Here is a 17315-nt window from a genome sequence, read left to right as displayed (position 1 = left end):
TATTCTGCTATTTATGTGCTGTATTTTACACACTGTATTTTATATTGCTGTATACAAGTGAAAAAATCTTCTGTGAAAAAAAGTTAAAGCTGATGCATCTAATCCTCAAAAAAGAAAGAAGTTGGATAAACAAGTTTTTGATTTGAGGTATTAGATTGTGAAAACATTATTATATTTTTTTATATCATTTTTCTTTGTCTAATCAATTTCTTGTTATTTTTTGTTGTTCCAGTGATATAACTGAAGATGATATGACAAATGTTACAATTTCCAGTCAATCCAGTGCACCATCAATGTCATATTTTATAAGTCTTTTATCTAAGGATCAGAGGTCTGATGTTGAAGACATTGAGTTTGGTGGACTATTACATATGAACTTTTCCAAAGATCTAAATAGATCTTTATATCAACCTCTTGTTTTGAATTATAATCCTATTGCTAAAATTTTGTTGGTTGGTGATCAGAAGATTTCTTTTAACAGTGCTGATTTACACAATGTTCTTGGCATTCCTCACACTGCTACACCAGTTATTGAGTTGTCTAAAAAGAAGGTATGTGAAAATCCAGATAAGGATATAATCAAGGAATGGAGAGACTATTTTGGTTTAGACAATGAAGAGGATGCTGGAGTTGTGAAGCCCCACAAGAAGAAGTTTAATTTTGTATCTAGAACGGCTCCTTTAAAAGGAGAAAAAGTTGGTGACAAAGGTATTGATTTCTTTTATTGTGTGATATTATATTGTTTATTGCTTTTTTGATATCCTTTATTGTTTTTATGATATCTTTCTTATGTATACTAATGTAATTATTTTTTGTATCTCTAGCTCCTATATCTTGTGAGATTGGGAAGATGTCTTCTGAAGATATACCTGAAGAGGAGGCTAGTGCAGCTAAAACTGTTGCCAATAAGAGATATGTTCCTTTGGATGTATTTAAGGAAAAATTTCTGGCTTTAAAGGATGGTGGAGATGAGTTTAAGAGACTTTTTGTTGTTTATGTAATGATTAATTTTCTAGTACCTTATGGTGACAAATCTCTTAACATTAGTTGTGTTAAATCTTTGAGAGATGTTAATAAAATCAAAGATTTTGATTGGTGTGGTTATATTATAAGGGAAATGTGCAGTTCTATAGAGGATTTTCAAAAGTTTTTGATTGAAAAGAAAAAAAAAGCCCACAAGTGGTAGTAAGTATTTGAAGAAGATTGGTGGGTGTTTGCCAGCATTATTGATTGGTTTTGTTCAAAAAGTGCATTTTGGAGAACATGTAGAAGTTAAATTTCCTTTTATAAGAAATTGGGATTCAGATTCCTTGAATGCTCGAGTTAAAGCTCAGAGTAAAAGCCCATCTCAATTTGGAAGTGGTATAGTGTTGTCAAATATTGTTGTTTCTAGCATAGTGATTGTTGAACCTGCTTCCAATGTTGGTCAATCTCCAAAGGAAACTGAACAAATTCAGAAGGATGTGCCTTTAAGTCTTGAATTTAAATCTGATGTGCCTGAGGTTTTTAGTTATGATGATTCTGATTTGTTTGTAAAATATAAGATTCCTAAAGGTTTTCCTTCTGACAAAGAAATTCAATCTATGGATATATCAGTAAGTTTTTATTCTTTTTATGTTTTATATGTTTATAACATTTCTATATCCTTGATAATGTTAAAGATATCCTTTGTTCTCTGTATCATTTATATTCTCCTTATTATCATATCTTGTTATGATTTGATCATATCCTTTATGGTGTTTATTTTATACTCTTTTATGTGCATCACATGTTGTATATTTAGTTTGATATCCTACTCATTAATTAAAACGATATCCTCAATTTTATGAATTGTAATCTATACCTCTTGTTTCAGTTCTTTAAATGTTTTAATAATATTATTATAATTTGTATCATATATATACTTATCCTTGATGTTGTTAATCATATCCTATGATTTCTTTAGCAATTATATTATTCTTATTATCATATCCTGTTATGATTTAATGATATCCTCTATGTTGTTTATTGTATCTTCTGTCACTGCATTTTATCCTGTATACTTATTTTGATATCCTATCATTTAGAATGATATCCTCAATTTTATGAATGATATCCTCTATGTTGTTTATTGTATCCTCTGTTACTACTTTTATTCTTGATTAATATCTTCTATTTATATTTTGATATCCTTTATGTATTTATAGATATCCTGTAATTTATTCATTAGGTACTGTATACTTATTTTGGTATTCTTAATTATTTAAATTATATCCTCGATTTTTTGAATTCTGTTCTAATATTATTTTTTTGTTTTCTTTTCAAGATCTTGATAAGAAATTGATAATTATATATCGCAATATTCAAATTAGCGCTTGACAGACTCAAGTCGTATTCACCGAATCAAAAATAAAACCTAAATTCACTAACTATGTAGATAGGGAAGAAGGGTCGAACCACAGAGAAACAAGTCAATTTACTCCTAATTAATTAAATGCAATCTAAATTATCAAGTAACAAATTGTTGTAAAAAGGTAATTAAATACTAAAAGATAAGAGTAGGAAGGGAATAAAAAGGGTATAAATCAATGAAGGGAAAACCTAGGGTATAGGTTCACTAATAAACAATATTCCAGGGCAAATCATAATAAGCAATCATCAAGCATCAATCAATCAAATTATAAAGGGCTTTCTCTACGTATTATAATCACAGAGTTAATTTACCAGTATTAAATCTCATCTTTCGAATCTCGAATTATCCATTTATAAATTAGTCCGCCTATTGAAACTAAGCCTAAACATCAATTCTCATCTGTCGAATCTCGAATTAATATTGCTAAACTCATACAATTAAATCTGGCCAAACCTAATTACATAGCATTAAATCAATCAATAGGAAATTAATCAAGCATTGATAATCAACAACCACAATTACCCCTTCATATTATTTATTACATCCCCATAAACCCTAGAAATAAAACTACTCAAGAATAATTAAATCTAAACTAATCAAATCAATAAAGCAAGACATAATGAAAGAATTAAATAAAATAACTAAAATTAAAAGAGAAGAAATTGTTACCAAAAGAAATCTGGATTAAGGAATGAAGTTAAGAACAATAGTTGAGAGAATTTAAGAGAGAGAAAATATTCTAAGTAGAGAGAGAAAATCTAAAAGAGAGAAGGTAATCAAAATTACGTACAAAAATCGTACTTAAACATCCCTAAAACAAATCCTAATCGAAAACTAATCAGGCTGCTAAAAAACACGCGCCCGATCGGGCCCGCCTTTTTTCCTTCGCCCTTCCTGGTGCGCCGCGCCCGATCGAGCCTACGCTCACCCGATCGGGCGCCTTTTTCTTGCTGCTTCTTTGTGCGTGCCCGCCCGATTGGGCGCAAGCTTGCCCGATTGGGCTCGGCTTCTTATTTCGAGGCTTGGACTCGGGATTGGGCTTGATTCTTCGGCCCAATCCGGATTTCCTCTTCGGGTCTTGAATACTCGATCCAATTGCCCCGGTATCACATACCGAGCCTTTAATCACCGGCTCTAACCGGTCATGGGCTTCAAAAACGGTCGTGTCCTCCTAATGCTCGTAGTTGCTTCGTGAAAAATCCGGAAAACGCTCCAAATGTGCAATTTCCTACAAAACTCAAGCAAAGCTATAAAAACACTAGAAAACACAAAGTAGTAATAAAAGTGGCTCTAAAGAGCCAAAAACACCACTAATTATGACCATGGGACGAGGGTAAAACATTATATAAATTGGACATATCAAACTCACCCAAGCCAAACCTTTTCTTGTCCCTAAGCAAAGAGCTCCTCAATGAACATATAAAACAGGCTTCATCCCAAATAAACAAAATCAAGCACAAACGATTCAAGGCAAATCTAATGAACATGATTCAATGTCAATCAATCTCATTCATCTAATCATCCTTCCTCCCCAACAATTGTCAAGTAGAGAAAACCACATGAGCATATAGAATTCAAGATTAGTGCTCACACACTCAACTCTCATTTATGTGGCGAGTAAAAGATGTACTTGATCTCTCTCCAACCAACACCTTTATTTGTGAACAATGCCCTCCCAACTCACACTCTCGTGTGTTTAAAACAATGAACGCTCAACCTACTAGTCGACTCGAAATATGTCAAATCATAACTTGCATTGATAAACAACACTTTCACATTCATACAACTCTTATGCACAAAGGTCGGAAGGTCTTTAAAGCTTGTAATGAAAGGCTAGGGTAAAGGGTAGGATAAATTTAGGAAAATGTGAGAGTAAAGCCATGCTTAAGGGAGCCATATCCTAATAAAACCCAAGGTCACAACAAGTGATGACCAAAACATCTCCAATCACAACTCAACTCCACAAATATTCACCAAACCATCATATACACAACACAATCCCAACACTTACATATTCACTCACAAAGTATGATAATATGAAATAGAGTGAATTAAAACAAACTTTGAACTACTTATTCTTTTTTCTTTCTTTTTTTTCAAACTTGAACTCTTTTTTTTTCTTTTGAATTTTTTTTTTCTTTTTTTTCTTGAGCAACCTTCAAATAGAACATTTGAACATATGAAACAACTTTTTTTCTTTGCTTTTTTTTTTCTTTTTTTTTTTACCTCATATTGGAAATTTTCAACTTTGAAACGCAAAACATCAATATTTTCCAATCAAAATATCAAAGAACATTCACTCTTCTTTTATTCCCACATTGTGCAAATGATATGCACACCACAACTCCCTCACCTCACCAACTAATAGCTCCCCCAATCCAAGCTTGGGACTAGTAACCAATGGGGCTCATATAGGCTTGTAATGGATAAATAAACAATAAAAAGGGCACAAGCAACAACATGGGTAACAAGAAGGGAACAAATGTATCTAATATCGTCTGAAGGCTACCTAAGAGAACAAATGCCTTCGTCCTCCTCAATGTGCATAATATTGAGCCATATAAACATTACTAATAGTTGCAAACCAATACTCAAATTCCTTGACATACCAGGAACTATCACACATTCCTAACCAAATCAACTAGTCAAGCACTATATTCACAAGTTTTTGGGCAAAATTGACGCATGTTTAGGAATCCAAACAATTAAACTTCAAATCATGATCAACAAATTCACAAAGCTCATTATCATATACCAAGAATCAAAACAATATTTTCCAAGTATGGGGCACAGGGAAGCATGATTTACAATTCATTGGAACACATTTTTGAAATTTTATATTTTTCATTTTTTTTTTTGTATTTTTCATAAAGGAAAGCAATAAAAATTACACTAGAAAGCAATAAAATCTATACTAGAAAAGCAATAAATAGAGAAAAGAGAGAAAGAGTTACCATATATACAAGAAATCTCCCCCCAAGCCAAATCAAGCAATGCCCTCATTGAATTGGGAGGTTAGCTAGGAGAAGCTACTCCTCGTCATCATCCATCCTCTCGTAGTCTCCTCCATAACTCGAGCCGGCACCACCCTGGCTCGTTCCAGCACCACCGTAGCCCGAACCACCTGCAAAGTAGTTAGGGTCTACATTTCCCCCCATACCCCCAAAAGGAGCATCACCCCCATATCCATGGACTAAAGAGTAGTCCACATAAGTACCAAAAGCTCCGGGGGTGGAATACCCTCCTTGTGGGTATTGAAACCAATCGGGAACTAATGCCTCGGGGGGAATAGCCCCTCGGCGTGCATAGTCATCGTACATAGGGTATAAACCCCTCCCGAGGTTCCTCTCTACATAACCTACCCGCCTATCCAAAGTGCCTAACCTAGAGTCTAGGTTTTGCACCATGCCCTCCACTCTCCCTTGCTCCCTCTCTATGCGGTCAAGTTGGCTCCGAAAAGCCAAGAAGTCATAAGGGGCATGGGGGTCAATGTTATAATCGATGGAGGTGGTGGACATACCATAGGTGTAGGGTTGGGGTGGTGGTTGGTAGTGTGGTGAATGGTGTTGGGGGGAATAGTGGGGTTGTGGTGAAAGGTGAGGTTCTTGAACCTCGCCTTGACCGTTTATCTCGAAAGTGTAAGAAGGCTTCCCCTTCTCAAATTTGGTCAAGGCGGGGTTGGGTAGTGTAAATTCTTGGTCTCTCCTACCCGATTCCCGGTGGACTATCCACCAAGTCTCATCGCCCATAGGTTGCACCCAGTTTAGGCTCCCTAAGTAAGCTAGGTCCATGAGGGTTGAACCCTCTACTTTCCTATGCCCGGTTGGGTTCTATCCTAGGTGTTTAACAGCAATATGGGTCACCAACCCACTAAAGTAGATAGGCGCCCTAGACCTACCCCCCTCGGCCGCATTGGCCGCCCTTTGAAAGTGTTGGGCTATCCTATGTGGTATGTTTAATTTTTCAGTGTTAGGAATCATATAGGAAGCCAACAATTCAAGTTCATCCCTCCTAACGTTTGCCGGTTCATGCCTCCTAAAAACTGTGAGGCCGGCAAATCTTTGCCAAAACTTTGGGATGGGATGTTGAATCCACGTCCCTTTGGCGTGTTGGAGATTAAGCAAACCCTCCCCGATGAGTCTCTTGTAGACCACGACAATGTGGTCTTGGGAGGTTTCGATAGGTTTGTCCGATTTAAGCTCAAACAATTTACCAAATTCTTTTAGAGTTAATCGCACATCATTGTTTAGCAATCAGAATTGTACATGAGTGATTAAAGCATTCATTTTAATAACATTGAAACTAGAAATAAATTCTAATGTCAAATAATCATAGGTATCATGATGCATTTGGAAGAAACCACTCATTCCTATACCCTTAAACAATTTCTCTACGGGTTTATCAAGACCTAGCCTAGACAATGTAGGATGATGAACGAAACGAGTAGAGATTACCTGCGTATTGTTCTGTTGAGGTGATAACAACCTCCTCCCATCTCGGTATTTGAAGCTCCGGGTCGACCTTCGGTTGTTGTTGCCTAGAACTTTCACCCCTTTGTTGTCTAGATCGTTTGGAAGCCATTTGTAGTGAAAAATTTGGGTATTGAAGCTTTCTCTCTCTAAGGATTTTAAGGAATTTTGAGAGAAAGTGGGAGAAAGTTGGTGGAAAATGTAGAGGAAGGTGTGAGGATTAAGAATATGTAAAAAATTTTGGGTTTTGATGGATGAATTTGAGAAGATCTTGGAAAGAAAGTCAGTTTGGAGGTTTGAAAATGGAGGTTTTAGAGAGAGAAAGTGTGAATGAAGAATAAGAAGTAAGAAAGAAAAAGAAAAGAAAGGGGGAGAAAGAGATTTAAAACGGCCTGGAAATAGACGCGCCCGATCGGGCGAGCCTCGCCCGATCGGGCGAATATGATCTTTGCTGAAATGTGAAATGCGCGCCCGATCGGGCGCGAACTCGAACTTGGAATCGCCACATTGCTCGCCCGATATTTCTTTTTGTGTCACTCGATTTCTCCAAATTTCCGCCCAATCGGGCGAAATTTCCCTTGATTTTCTTCCTTCTTTGCGCGCCCGATCGGGCGAGCTTCTCCCGATCGGGCGATTTAAATCTCCAATAAAATCCATATTTCATGCCCAATCGGGACTCCTTGCCCGATCGGGCGAAATATTGCTCGATTATGACCTTCAAGTGTGCGCCTGATCGGGCGGACCTCGCCCGATCGGGCCCGTACCCAATTTAGAGCTTTTCTTTTCTTCACCTTTTTCTCTTGAAAACTTCTTACTTTACGATCTAAAACCTGTACAAAAACACTTATGAAGGGTAAAATTTCACTCTCCTCACCTCTCTAAATAAAATAAAAAATAAAAAAATAATGAAAAACTATTCTAGAAAGCAAGAAATATGGGTTGCCTTCCGCAAAGCGCTGGTTTATCTAGGTCCCGCACGACCCTCTTACCACATTGAAGCTCAAAATGAATCGGAACTGCTTATGTGAAGTAATTCAACTGCACCAATCGTAGCCCCCTCATGATATAGCCTGAGTCTTTGGCCATTAACCTTGAACTCGTTACCATGTTCATCGAAAACCTCCACAGAACGAATTTATTGACCCTTTTTACAGTAAAAGGACCCGACCACCTTGAGCTCAACTTTCATGGGAATAGTTTAAGTCTAGAGTTGAACAACAACACTTTATCACCCTCTTTCAATTCTCTCGGAAGGATCATCTTGTCGTGCCATCTTTTTGTCTCTCCTTGTAGACACAAGCACTATCATAGGCCGTCAACCTAAATTCATCGAGTTGGTTAAGTTGAAGTAATCTCTTTTCTCCCGCTAATTTGGCATCCAAATTGAGCTCCTTAATAGCCCAATATACCTTGTATTCTAATTTGACCGGGAGATGACATGCTTTACCGTACACGAGTCTATATGGAGTAGTACCTATTGGGGTCTTAAACGCAGTTCTGTACGCCCAAAGGGTGTCATCCAACTTATCGATCCAATCTTTCCTTGACTTTTCCACCACCTTCTCTAGAATGGTCTTGATCTCACGGTTAGAAACTTCAACTTGGCCACTAGTTTGGGGATGGTAGGCTAAACATGTCATCGTAGACACCATACTTTTTGAGGAGGGTGTCTAACTTCCGCTCATGAAAGTGAGATCCTCCGTCACTGATTATCGCTCTAGGCACGCCAAATCTTGGAAAGATAGTCTTCTTAAAAAGTCTTTGGACCACCTTGGCATCATTAGTAGGAGTAGCAATAGCCTCAACCCACTTGGATACATAGTCGACGGTGACAAGTATATAGCGGTTCCCTTTTGAAGAAGGGAACGGTCCCATGTAATCAACACCCCAAACATCAAAAATTTCAAATTCCAAAATTCCAGTTTGAGGCATCTCATGCCGCCGCGAGATGTTGCCAGTCCTCTGGCAAGAGTCACAAGCATGCACAAAAGTGTTAGCATCCTTAAACATTGTAAGCCAATAAAAACCTGACTCATTAATCTTGGCCACCGTTTTAGTGGGGCCATGATGTCCTCCATATGGTGAGGTGTGGCAACTAGTAAGCACACCGTGGACTTCCCATTCGGGAACACACCTGCGAAATAATCCATCTGCACACTCACGAAACAAAAAAGGATCATCCCAAAAATAATGTTTAACATCAGAAAGGAATTTCTTTTTTTGTTGGTAAGACAAGTCAGGAGGTAGAGTACCACCCACTAAATAATTAGCAAAGTCGGCATACCATGGGTGTTGCTCTACAACTGCATACAGATTGTCATCAGGGAAAGAATCATCTATAGGAAGAGAATCCTTACCCTCATCATACCTGATACGAGACAAGTGGTCTGCCACTACGTTCTCTGCTCCCTTTTTATCTTTTATTTCGATATTAAAATCTTGGAGCAAAAGAACCCATCGGAGTAGCCTTGGCTTTGATTCCGCCTTAGCTATCAAGTACTTCAACGCTGCATGGTCAGTAAAAACAATGACTTTAGAACCAACAAGATATGATCTAAATTTTTCTAAAGCATATATAACAGCAAGAAACTCCTTCTCCGTAGTGGCATAGTTGACTTGGGCTTCATCCAAAGTTTTGCTTGCATAATAAATAGCATGCAAAACCTTGTCCTTTCTTTGTCCGAGCACGTCTCCTAGTGCAAAGTCACTTGCATTACACATGATCTCGAAAGGGAGGTTCCGATCGGGAGAACATATGATGGGTGCCGATATCAAAGCCTGCTTAATCCTTTTAAAAGCCTCAAGACACTTGCTAGTAAAAATAAAAGGGGCATCCTTGAGCAAAAGCTGAGTCAGTGATTTAGCGATTTTGGAAAAATCTTTGATAAAGCGACGATAAAACCCCGCATGACCCTAGAAACTTCTAACTCCCTTAACATTATCCGGGGGAGGTAATTGCTCAATAACTGAAATCTTAGCTTTGTCTATTTGTATGCCCTTGTCAGATACAATGTGACCTAAAACTACTCCCTCTGTCACTATAAAGTGACATTTCTCCCAATTTAGAACTAAGTTGCATTCTTCACATCGTTTTAAAATTTTAGCGAGATTTATTAGACATGAATCAAATGAAGAACCATACATGCTAAAATCATCCATAAATACTTACATAATAGACACTATGAAATCAGAAAAGATGCTCATCATACAACGTTAAAAGGTAGCGGGGGCATTACATAAACCAAAGGGCATTCTACGATATGCAAAAGTGCCATAAGGGCATGTAAAAGTTGTCTTTTCTTGATCTTCAGGGTGAATCGGAATTTGGAAAAATCCCGAATACCTATCCAAATAGCAAAAGAACTTATGGTTAGCTAACCTCTCAAGCATTTGATCTATAAAGGGGAGGGGGAATTGGTCCTTTTTAGTGGCGATATTTAGTCTACGATAGTCAATACACATACGCCACCCTGTTACAGTTCTAGTGGGAATTAATTCATTTTTTTCATTAGTGATCACAGTCATCCCACCTTTTTTAGGCACTACCTGCACGGGGTTACCCACTTGGAGTCAGAAATAGGATAGATAATACCTGCATCAAGTAGTTTCATAACCTCTTTCTTGACTACTTCCTGCATGTTAGGATTCAATCTTCTTTGGGGTTGAATGCAGGGCTTATAGTTATCCTCTAAATGTATCCTGTGCATACAAAAATCAGGGCTAATACCCTTGAGATTATCAATACTGTACCCAATTGCTTTCTTATGGGTTTGGAGAACCCTTAGAAGTTGGGAAGTTTGTAGGTCATTGAGTTCAGTACTAATGATCACGGGGTATAGTTCCCGTTCATCCAGAAAAATATATTTTAAATGAGAAGGGAGAGGTTTTAGTTCAGGTTTCTTGACCTCTACAGGTTTCGATTCCTGAAACTAAATTTACTACCTTCATTGTCTCCTTGGGGTCTAACTCTTTTAAGGAAAGAGCTCTTTTAATATCCTGTACTTCATTAACCCAGACGCTTGCATTGTCTGCAGATAAATTCCCACAAAGAATTTCCTCCAGGGGATCCCTTACAAGAACCTGTGGCAAGCTATCATCACAAATATCATCCATTATATCAATTACATCAATATAACAACAATTTTCCTCTAGCATAGGTCCTTTCTAAACTTTCCCTAAATTAAAAGTAACATTATCATCACCAACAAAAAGGGTTTGTTTACCATTTTTCACATCAATAATGGCTCCTGCAGTATGGAGGAAAGGCCTACCTAATATAATGGGTATTTATGTGTCCTCTTCCATGTCTACAACAACAAAATCAACAGGAATAAAAAATTTACCAACTCTGACAGGGACATCCTCTAGAATACCTAGGGGGTATTTTACAGAACGATCTGCCATTTGCAAAGTTATATTAGTAACTTTTAATTCTCCCATATTAAGTTTAGCACAGACAAACGATGGCATAACACTGACACTGGAACCCAAATCACACAAAGCTTTATCAATAAAAATATTCCCTATATGACAAGGGATAGAAAAACTACCGGGATCCTTTAATTTAGGAGGGGATTTATTTTGAAATAAGGCACTATACTCCTCTGTAAAAGCTACAATTTCTACCTCATTAAAGGCCCTTTTCCTAGTCAGAATGTCTTTCATAAATTTAGCATATGCAGGAACCTGAGTGATTAAATCAGTGAAAGGAACTGTTACCTGCAGGTTTTTCACAACCTCTAAGAACTTACCGAATTGTTTATCAAACTTACTCTTCAATTGTCTATTAGGGAACAGTAGTTTGATAACCGGGCTCTGCACAAATCCTCCCTTATCCTGAGATTTACCCTACAAAGAAACATTAGAAGGGTTAGTATCTGTTTGTAGTCCTGTAGGGTTAGCAGGATTAGCGTTTGGTATAGAGGAATCTGGATCAGGAACTGGTCCATCTTCCTTTGGCATAGGAGGTCCATCATAATGTAAACCACTCCTTAGAGTGATTGCATTGGCATGATCTGTAGGATGGATAGGTTGTGATGGTAGAGCTTCCTGCTGACGGGATTGTAGGGTAGATGAAAGTTGTGCAATTTGATTATCCATGATTTTATTGTGGGCTAAAATAGAATCAATTTGCGCATCCCTACTCTCCATATGCTTTTGCATATTAGTAAGCATTGCTCTAATTTCTGTCATGGCAGGGTCAGAAGGTGATGAGGGTTGTGCTTGGCTTTTTTGGCCAGAATTTTGATGGTAATATTTTTGCTGTGGTGGGGGTTGCTGTTGTGGTTGTTGTGGAGGTGGAGGGTTTTGTACATTGGTACTCCGGTACGAAAGATATTGATGGTTCCGGTAACCAGAATTATAAGAGTTGGAATATGGGTTATTCTGCCTATAGGTTTGGAAGGCATTAACTTGTTCCATGGAACTCTTACAATCTTGCTCCCAATGCCCTACAATTCCACAATTTTCACAAAAAGCTTCATTGTTAGCAACAGCAGAAACATTAGCTACAGAGTTAGGAGTAGTAGTAAGATTATCTAATTTTTGACAAATAGACGTTAATTGAGCTTGTAAAAAGGATACGGAATCGACATTATGTTTTTTTTTATTTGCAAACCCTCTTGGATTCCCGTATTGGGAATTGTGTATTGCCATATCTTCGATAACCTGTCCTGCATCGTCCACATTTAAATTCATGAATCTCCCACTAGCTGCAGAATCTAGAAATGATCTAGATGAATTTCCAAGTCCATTGTAGAAAGCTTGGATCAATTGCCATTGTGCTAGATTGTGGTGGGGGCATTCTCTCTGTAGATCCTTGAACCTCTCCCAAGCCTCATATAGCGTTTCATCGGCCTCTTGAGCGAAGTTCTGAATAGCGCTCCTTAGTACCGCTGTTCTCTCTGCAGGATAATATTTATTATAGAAATTCAGAGCAAGAGTTTCCCAGTCAGTAATACCAAGTGCAGATCTATTCAAACCATTAAACCATAATTTAGTTTTTCCACATAATGAAAAGGGAAAAAGAATCTCCCTGATTTGGTCCTCCGTGACCCCGACTTGTCTAATGGTGTTACAATATTGGCAGAAATCTACAATGTGAAGATTGAGATCTTACCCTTAGCTCCACTGAATTGCTTCCTCTCTATCATAGTGATAAATTGGGGCTTGATCTCAAATTGAACTCCATCTAGAGCCGGAGTGGGAGTAAGGTGCGGGAAATCTGTGAGCTTCGGCTGCGAATAGTCAATGAGCTTCTTTTGGGCCGTCATCTCTAATTCTGAATCTGAAGGAAAATCTGCGTCGCTAGAATCAGAGGGAGGGTCTCTTCGATTGTTGTCTTCCTCAGAACCTGCCAGAATTTGTCTATAAAGGTTCCTTTGTCTATGGAACGAGCGCTCGATCTCAGGATCGAATGGAATGTAACTTGATCTGGAAAACCTGTGCATAAACAAGGAACTAAAAGACAAATATGAGAATTGCCTCAAAGAACTAACGTTCTCTAAGACAAAAGGGGATAATCTAGACTACAAAAAATAATCAGAAAATAAAAATAAAACCGTTTCCCCGGCAATGGCGCCAAATTTTGACAGGCTCAATTTGTATTCACCTAATCAAAAATAAAACCTAAATTCACTAACTATGTAGATAGGGAAGAAAGGTCGAAGCACAGGGAAACAAGTCAATTTACTCCTAATTAATTAAATGCAATCTAAATTATCAAGTAACAAATTGTTGTAAAAAGGTAATTAAATACTAAAAGGTAAGAGTAGGAAGGGAATAAAAAGGGTATAAATCAATGAAGGGAAAACGTAGGGCATAGGTTCACTAATAAACAATATTGCAGGGAAAATCATAATAAGCAATCATCAAGCATCAATCAATCAGATTATAAAGGGCTTTCGCTACGTATTATAATCACAGAGTTAATTTACCGGTATTAAATCTCATCTTTCGAATCTCGAATTAACCATTTATAAATTAGTCCGCCTATTGAAACTAAGCCTAAACATCAATTTTCATCTGTCGAATCTCGAATTTATATTGCTAAACTCATACAATTAAATCTGGCCAAACCTAATTGCATAGCATTAAATCAATCAATAGGAAATTAATCAAGCATTGATAATCTACAATCACAATTACCTTTTCATATTATTTATTAGATCCCCATAAACCCTAGAAATAAAACTACTCAAGCATAATTAAATCTAAACTAATCAAATCAATAAAGCAAGACATAATGAAAGAATTAAATAAAATAACTAAAATTAAAAGAGAAGAAATTGTTACCAAAAGAAATCTGGATTAAGGAATGAAGTTAAGAACAATAGTTGAGAGAATTTAAGAGAGAGAAAATATTCTAAGTAGAGAGAGAAAATATAAAAGAGAGAAGGTAATCAAAATTACGTACAAAAATCGTACTTAAACATCCCTAAAACAAATCCTAATCGAAAACTAATCAGGTCCTCTAAAAAACACGCGTCCGATCGGGCCCGCCTTTTTTCCTTCGCCCTTCCTGGTGCGCCGCGCCCGATCGAGCCTACGCTCACCCAATCGGGAGCGTCTTCTTCTTGCTGCTTCTTTGTGCGCCCCGCCCGATCGGGCGCAAGCTTGCCCGATCGGGCCCGGCTTCTTCTTCGAGGCTTGGACTTCGATTGGGCTCGATTCTTCGGCCCAATCCGGATTTCCTCTTCGGATCTTGAATACTCGATCCAATTTCCCCGGTATCACATACCAAGCCCTTAATCACCGGCTCTAACCGGTCATGGGCTTCAAAAACGGTCGTGTCCTCCTAATGCTCGTAGTTGCTTTGTGAAAAACCCGGAAAACGCTCCAAATGTGAAATTTCCTACAAAACTCAAGCAAAGCTACAAAAACACTAGAAAACACAAATTAGTAATAAAAGTGGCTCTAAAGAGCAAAAAACACCACTAATTATGACCATGGGACGGGGGTAAAACACTATATAAATTGGACATATTAGCGCTTCTGTTAATATTGAGTTGATTCAGGATCTTAGGAAAGATGGAGAAAAATTATCAGAAGAAGCTTCTCAGCCAGAGTTAGATTTTGACTTGAATGAAGAGTTTTTTTAGATGCTTGATGTAGTAGAAGAGAATTTTGTGAAACAAAAAGAGATTGTTGAAAAGAACTAGGGATACCCTGTGTTGGTTGATAAGAACAAGACTTCAAATGATTTGAATCAAAACAATATTTATTTACTGGAGTCTGGGACCCTTAAAGATAATTTGCAGGGAGATGTACAAGGGATTTTAGCTTCTTCAGAGAATACTTCTCAGGGTGATTTGGAATTAACTCCAGTTGTAAATTTGGAGTCAAATAACAATGTTATTCCAGAAGTTGGTTTGGATTCTTTAATTAAACAGATAGCTTCTTCAAAAATAACTTGTCAGGGTTTGGAATCAAGTCCAGCTGTAAATTTGGACTCAAATCATAATGTTATTCCAGAAGTTAATGTGGAAAAGAGAATTGATGAATCTACTCCAGAAGTTGCTGTTGATTTTGTAGTTAAAAAGATAGTTGTTGGTTTTAAATTTCCTAGTTTAACCTTTTTGACAGTCAAGAAATACCTCCTCCTTCTTGTTCTCTTCCTGTTTCTGATGTTGATGCTACTTCTGCTCGCCTGCTTCTTTCGTTGTTGCTGCTACCACTATTGTTCCTGCTATCACTGTTTCTTCTGTTCCTCCTACCACTATTATTGCTTCTTTGTCTATTTCTTCTACTACTTCTAATCCTATTTCTTCCTCTGGGCAGCAAAATCCTAATGAGGTATCTTCAACACAAAACATTTTGCAATGTTTTATGTTAAATAGTAATGTAAAATATACTAGTATTTTTGAGTGGTTTATGTAATTGATATTTATTTGAGAATAATAATATTTTTTTAAGATTTATTTAAGATATTATTATTATCTATTGATTACATATGTTATTGATATTTTATATTCTTTGCATGTATGATATCCTCTATTTACTTAATTTAATTTTTTATGTATTATTTGATTTCATCTATTTTGTTCTATTTTACTTGATTATATCTTTTATAGGTAAAGCAGTTAGGGCAGACTAGTTAGATATTGCTAGTGTTAATGGAAAAGCATAGAAGGTTATCTGCTACTTCAGAAAAAGGTTCTGTTCTACCTGTTTCTTCTGGTTTTGTTGTTGCTCCAAAGGTTTATGCAATTGGTGAAGTTAATGTTTCTGCAGTACCTCTTTCTATTCATACACCAATAATTTATATTGGTGTTGTTGCTTCTAAAACATCTGAACCTATTTCTGTTTGTACACCAAGTTCTTCTTCTCATGTCTGTGTTCAGACTCCTGTTGCAATACCTGTGCAAGGTCATGTTATTGTTAGTGTTGATACTCCTCTGAATCAAGAAGATCGTAAGGAAATATTAAAGAAAATTGTTGTTGATTCTGAAAAGAGAAAGAAAAGGTCAAAGGAATTGAAACAAAGAAGGATTAAAAAAAGGAATGCTAAAGTACCTTCTTTACCAGTTGAAATACCTGAAGAAAACAGTGATTTCTTTGTGGCTAGGACATTGCAGGAAAGAAAGAAGGATTATAAATCATTTACTGCAGAAGAGAAGCAGCTATTTGATTTTTTTGTTTTTTGATCCTAGTAAAGAAGAAGAATCGCTGGAGATTGTTGAAACTACACAAGGCAGACAAAAGAAGGCAGATCTTATGTTAGAACTTGAAGGAGACACCCTTACAGAGTTTTCTTGCTTATACATTAATATTTCATCACCAAGTTTGATATATTAACTTTAGCTCTTGGTACTTGGGTGGCTGGTAATTTTGTCAGCTGTTTTGCTTTTCTGTTTAACATGAAAGAAATGGAACTTGAGAGTCAGTATGGCAGTAAATTTCCAGATGGACAAAAGTGTATCCGGAAATTCTTGTTTACACTCAGTGTTTTTGTGAGTACATTTGCTATTTTGTTTTTAAATAAATGTTTAATAATTCCTTTTACATTATATTATTTTTGGTGTTCTTGTTTTAACAGCATGAAGTTGATAGGCAACATAAAAGAATAAAGAAGTATAATAAGAGACAACAACATGTAAAAGAAGCAGAGGATGTGATGGAGGCTTTGTGTAATGGTGATGATTATGCTGCTTATTTGGATTCAAAAAAGACTTTGGAGGATTTAAAATCTTCATTTGAACCAATAGACATTTCTGATCATGAAGTTGTGCTAGAGATACAAAGGTGGTGTGCTAAATTTCCAAGAATTAAGTTCAACAAATTGGATTTGGTATTTTTCTATTGTTTTATTTATTTTCTTCATTGTTTTATTTATATCCTTTACTGAACTTTTTATATCTTATAGTAATTCATTGATACTTTACATTTGATAGATGATTTTTTTTTTTGTTTCTTTCATGATATCGTGAATATAAGTATATGATTTCCTCTAGTTG

The 17315-nt window shown here is 36.8% G+C and overlaps 1 non-coding gene across 1 annotated transcript; it reads left to right on the top strand.

Annotated features, from left to right (window-relative positions):
* The first annotated feature begins 12646 nt into the window (after nt 1-12646).
* Nucleotides 12647-12753, top strand: LOC145557184 (small nucleolar RNA R71). Its single transcript, XR_014092235.1, has one exon. It is a non-coding gene; the product is annotated as a small nucleolar RNA R71 (small nucleolar RNA).
* The last annotated feature ends 4562 nt before the right edge of the window (nt 12754-17315 follow it).

Source organism: Chenopodium album, chromosome 8, assembly GCF_948465745.1.
Source record: "Chenopodium album chromosome 8, dcCheAlbu1.1, whole genome shotgun sequence".
Lineage (NCBI taxonomy): Eukaryota > Viridiplantae > Streptophyta > Magnoliopsida > Caryophyllales > Amaranthaceae > Chenopodium > Chenopodium album.
The sequence above is the reverse complement of the archived record's forward strand: the minus strand, read 5'-3'. Positions and strand labels throughout refer to the sequence as shown.